This window comes from Gadus macrocephalus, chromosome 7, assembly GCF_031168955.1.
Source record: "Gadus macrocephalus chromosome 7, ASM3116895v1".
In the NCBI taxonomy this organism is placed as follows: domain Eukaryota; kingdom Metazoa; phylum Chordata; class Actinopteri; order Gadiformes; family Gadidae; genus Gadus; species Gadus macrocephalus.
This window is the reverse complement of record NC_082388.1, coordinates 2,874,073-2,879,540: the sequence shown is the minus strand read 5'-3', so window position 1 is coordinate 2,879,540 and position 5,468 is coordinate 2,874,073. Positions and strand designations below refer to the sequence as shown.

The 5,468-nt window shown below is 40.7% G+C and overlaps 1 long non-coding RNA gene across 1 annotated transcript; it reads right to left on the bottom strand.

The window, feature by feature from the left end:
* Positions 1–2,641: 2,641 nt before the first annotated feature.
* LOC132460751 (uncharacterized) lies at positions 2,642–4,438 on the bottom strand. Its single transcript, XR_009526403.1, has 3 exons — positions 4,283–4,438; positions 3,677–3,754; positions 2,642–3,527 (listed from the first exon to the last, which is right to left on the bottom strand). It is a non-coding gene; the product is annotated as an uncharacterized LOC132460751 (long non-coding RNA).
* Positions 4,439–5,468: the final 1,030 nt, after the last annotated feature.

Here is a 5,468-nt window from a genome sequence, read left to right as displayed (position 1 = left end):
CAATATAAACGCTAGTCAACTGTCGACCTACCTTACCTTATCTACTCCGGGATTAAAATGCGTCCATACGGTATAAAGTTTTAAAAGTATGAATGTAAGGGAAAAAAACGGAGGTTAAAGTGTTCATGAAACAAGTTAGGCCGAATCTCGATTCTTCCCCTTGCCCCTTTTGCTTTGTCTTTGTCTTTGTCTTAACCCTAGCACTTGCAAGTGTAAGGGCCAAGGGCTGAGATCTTTCCCCTATGAAATGAGACGCCACTCGGTTTCGGGTACGTCATCATTCATCGTCGCCAGCTGGCTGCCCCGTCACCAGAGCGCCGAAACGCCAATAAAAGCCAGAGAAGAAGAGCGATATATATATATATATATCTTAGATGCTGCCGCCATCATTGAAGAGTTGAGGGTGTGTGTAGCATAGTGGTGAAACGGATCAGTGTGTCCACGGTTCGGTTCAGATAACCGTTTTGGGCCTCGGTTTCGGATACGGTTCGGATTAGGATCATGTCCGTGATAGTAAAAAGGCGGACTTTTTTTTGACGGAGGGTTTGGGGGAGAAACACAAAAATGAATGAGACCCACAGTCTATTTGCAATGTGTTAATTGACTGCAATCAGACAACTTGCAAGGCTTTTTTGTGCAATAAATGTTCCCCTAAATGCATTTGAAAACATGGTGCACTGAGTGTAACATAAGGGTTAACGGCCGACGAGGCTTAGAACTCTGGCGACGAGCGCAACGAAGTTTAAAGCCCAGTTTGTTTTGAACGCTGACAGGCTGAAGGGAGGGGCGGGAAAAGTCTCATTGGCTCGGGCAGCACTGGAGAGAATGCATTCCGCTGGGTCCTAAACACCCTTTGTATCGGACGTAGGCTACAGTAGGCAAAATACGCTACATAAGGCAATGCCTTCATGAAACCGAAATCCGCGGATCTCCAGAATGCTCCGAACTGTGGTAAACGAACCGAACGGATTCGGATACAATTCGAATCCGCTGCAGGCCATCTAGCTGGCAAGCTACCATATAAGCCAATGGAGTGGTGGTATACGCGCTAATTGTATCCTAAAACTACAGTTTGAAAGCTTCAGTTAAGACCTACAATACTATGCATCGTTCGTGTAGCACATTTCAGATCAAACCGAGTCATTATAAACATATAAAAAGTTGTGTAGATAGCTGTAAAATATTCCTCGCTTCAAGCAGCCATGTTTTTTTGAAAATTCCCGGTTTCGCCATGTGCTCTGGGATAGCCCTTGGAGGAGCAAGTGAGCTCTCAAATCATCTTAAAAATAAGGGGTACATAGCACTCAATCTTATCCCTTAATCTTGATCAAATTGGGTATTGAGACACCACTAGCTCTCACATGAACGCGCAACTTCAAGGGTAAGGGGGAAGATAAGGGGTAAGGGGAAGTATTGAGATTGGGCCTTAATCAGGTGAAAGTTTTTAAAAGATGAGGAAGAAGTGCTGCTGATCGCTACGACGGACAGTTAGATGAGGAAGTTCAAGGAGCCGCCTCTCTCAGCGAGTGTCACGTGTTTTCGGGGAAAAAGAAGGCGCGCATAGACACACACACAAACACACACACACGTACTGGCTCAGTATGAGCAGAGCTATAGAGAGAGAGTTGCGACACGCTATGATCTCGCCGACAGGGTGGTCACGTGGTTGTCACGTGGTTCATGTAAGCCTCAATAGTTCCAAACACGCCGCGCTTTCAATGTTATTCTATGGGACGACAGTAGAGATTTCAATATTAAATGGTAAATATGAATGAAAAAATCACATACAAGTATTTGTCTGACTGTTATTGCATTATTGCATATTTGTAAATGTCAGTTTTACATTTAGAGCGGTAGGGGGGCAACTGAAAGCTATCTATAAGTAGCCTACTATTACTTAGATACGTTTTTAAGTTTGAGGGAAAGCTTCACGTTCGTGTTAGCATACTGGCCTAACCTTAACTTTTACCTTACATCTGTGTTGAAATCAAAGTATTCAAGATGTTCTACCATGATCATTTAAAGATATAAGCCACACAAAGTATCAAATATATTAAAGAATAACAACTCATTACGCTTGGATGAATGAAATTGCATTTTTTTTTATTAAACAATTAGTGTGACAAGAACAAGTGATTGCGATTGTGTGAACAGATTCAACAATGGACACAGCAGGGAACACTATATAGGGCAAACCATTAACATATAACGTTGCAAATATACTATACTTTATGCCATTACAATACTTAGAATAGCCCTGAGCAAATTCAAAATGGGTTTAGGAGGGAGGATCCTCGTTTTGTCATGAACTCTGACCTCTAACCTATTCTCAAAAGTCGGGGCATAAGTGGTTGAGGAACAGTTGTTACCCGCTCTGTGATCTTCAATGGTGTCATGGTTCATTGGTTACAACTAACATTTTATAGATCAATGGTCATACCATGGTTGGCTGTGCAGCATTTGGATGCTCCAATCGGTCTGAGAAGGGTTATCACGGCTTCCCCAAGGACCAAGAGCGCAGGGAGAAATGGATGGCAACGGTCAGCCGTCAAAACTTATTGACAGTCAGCAACAGTCAAAAACGATGTAACGTAATGTTCAGATCACTTGCTAGCATTTCAAAGGGCATAATAATTCTAAGTGTAGAGAATTATGACTTTCCAATGATATTTGAAGTGCAATGGAAACTGATCTTACAAGCCTACCTACAGGTACACTTTGAAAATGACCAATTCAAAGCCACAAAAGTAGATAGGATGTTGAAGTTGAGGCCCGATGCAGGCCCAACAGTTTTCATCCATCGCCCTAAACCGAAGAGGAGGAAACCCCCCTTCTGTGAGGGTGCCTCCGGAACCAAGTGCAACGGACCACACATATTGCGCCAAATTAAACTTCGGTATGATCCATGCAGCTAACAATATTCCCCATTTTATGTAATTCAAGGATAGACTACACTCCTAATGAGATTACATGATTCATATTTGTACATTCAGTTTAAAAAACAACCAGAAGGCAGGGATTCTCTGAGGATTTGCACACAATGTAGATAATCGACACATTTCTACCCAATTAACAATTGCCGGTAGATCCATTTATAAATTGTATTGGTTTCTGATTGTGGCAGATGATTTAATTCACATTACAGAAATGTTTTGCTTTAATTCATTTTCTTACATTGGAGATGACAGTAGTTGCAAATGCAAAGGCAAAATACATATAACAGCAACATTACTTTGTAATTGTTACAGAGATTGAGGGAGAAATTTAGGTGGATTTCAAGAGCGTTGAAAAGGACATCACAGGAGACAGAGAGAGCAATCAAGAGGCCACATTGCCAGGGGCAGGTGATTCAGGGGCAGGTGATCCAGGGGCAGGTGATCCAGTGGCGGGTGATCCAGGGATTTGTGTGCCGAGGGCCAGTCAGTCAGGGGTCAACAGTGAAGGAATAACTTTTGCCAGGGCCAGCTGCTCCAGGGACCAGACTGCCAGGGACTGATGGGGCGACTGTGGAGGACCTAATAAGGCAACTAGAAAAGGAAAAATTAATGAGAAGGAGAGCAGAGAGGGCTATTGCAAAACAAAAAAGAATCAATTTGGCCCTAAGAAAGAGAATCAATTTGGCACTAAGAAAGAGAAACAATTCAGTCAACAAGAAGTTAAAACGAAAAAGCCATACAGGTTAAATTGACCGCCCATCATAATCAGCATTGTTGAATCGGCGGCATCTGTAGGGCTTCATGTGCTGAACATCACCCTTTCCAGGATATAATTAAACAAACACTGTTATTTCTACTAGCTATCGCATCATAAAACCCGTCCTTAAATCAACCTAAATTATCCTAGTAATCCAACATAAATAACTAACTAAATAAAAGTTAGATTCACTAGTACTGAACTTTGTAACTGTTGGTGTAGATACCATCACATGGTGCAGTCGAGCTAACAAACTAGCAGGCAATCGGTCGTCTACCAAGATTAAATATATATAATTACGCTGTGCATATACAAATAAATATCAATATATGCATCATAAAGGTCCTGATACAATATAGACAGTTGACAATTCAAAAGAGGTAGCTATTTAATCAATTTACCCCTGGAGATACCTTCACAGATGGTGAAATCGAGCTAACAAACTAGCAAGCAATCGGTCGTCTACCAAGATAAATATATAATTACGCTGTGCATTTACAAATAAAGATCAGTATATGCATCATAAAGGGCCTCTGATACAATATAGACAGTTGACAATTCAAAAGAGGTAGCTATTTAATCAATTTACCTCAGAAGTTACTCGGCGGCCAGCAATGGAAATGAACGGTCTCCTACGCCGTAAAATGGTTGTTTGGAACTATTCGAGGCTCCATACCCCGGAAGTAGGCGCTACAACGGAGTCCAATGGAAGTGTCGCAACTCTCTCTCTCTATAGCTCTGAGTATGAGTATACAAGATAATGGCTCAGCATGTGTATAAGTACACAGGATACTGGCTCAGTATGAGTATAAGTACACAGGATACTGGCTCAGTATGTGTATAAGTAGACAGGATACTGGCTCAGTATGAGTTTTACACAGGATACTGCTCAGTATGAGTCACTCATTATTATATACCAGTAACCTAAAGACAATATAAACGGTAGCAAACTGGTTGTTCATTATTATATACCAGTAACCTAAAGACAATATAAATGGTAGTAAACTGGTTGTTCATTATTATATACCAGGAACCTAAAGACAATATAAATGGTAGTAAACTGGTTGTTCATTATTATATACCAGTAACCAAGGGCGTAACTTTGGGTCTACCATTGGGGGGGTTAAACTCGCGGCATATTTATTTATTTATTTAATCAATCATCTTCTTGTGTAAAAGGTAACATGCCAATTTGCCGTTCCTGTATTATAAATACATTGCGATACCTTTACTGATTTTGGCTTCTTTTTGACTATTTATGCCATAATGACACAGTAGTAAAATTCAGTGTTTAAGCATTAGTCAGCAGTGGCAGCTTCCACTTAATTGATTTTGTGTGTGTCTATCTTATGAAAAAAACACGCAAGAAGATTAATCAATTGCATCACTGTATTATTGACACCTACATCCAGCAAATTCACACAATTCAATACAAATGCACAATTCAATAAACATATTGTCGGGCATCACCAGCTCAAACTATCAACATCTAAACAAAAGCAGGTAAATACAAAAGAAGTATAAAAGCATTTCACATAAAAGCACCAAACACCTGTTTGCGTCTTGGTGTAAAAGAAATGAACTGTGCACAAATTGACTTCTTAGTTAAGAGGTCCAATTTGTCCTGATGGATGTTGCACACTGCAACATGGTTCAGCCTCTGCTGTGACATACTTGTGCGTAACCAAGTTTTTAATCGTCGAAGAGCACTAAAGCTCCTCTCTGCCTCAGAGGATTTTTGGACAAACATTTGGTCTCTGTACTCACATTGCATT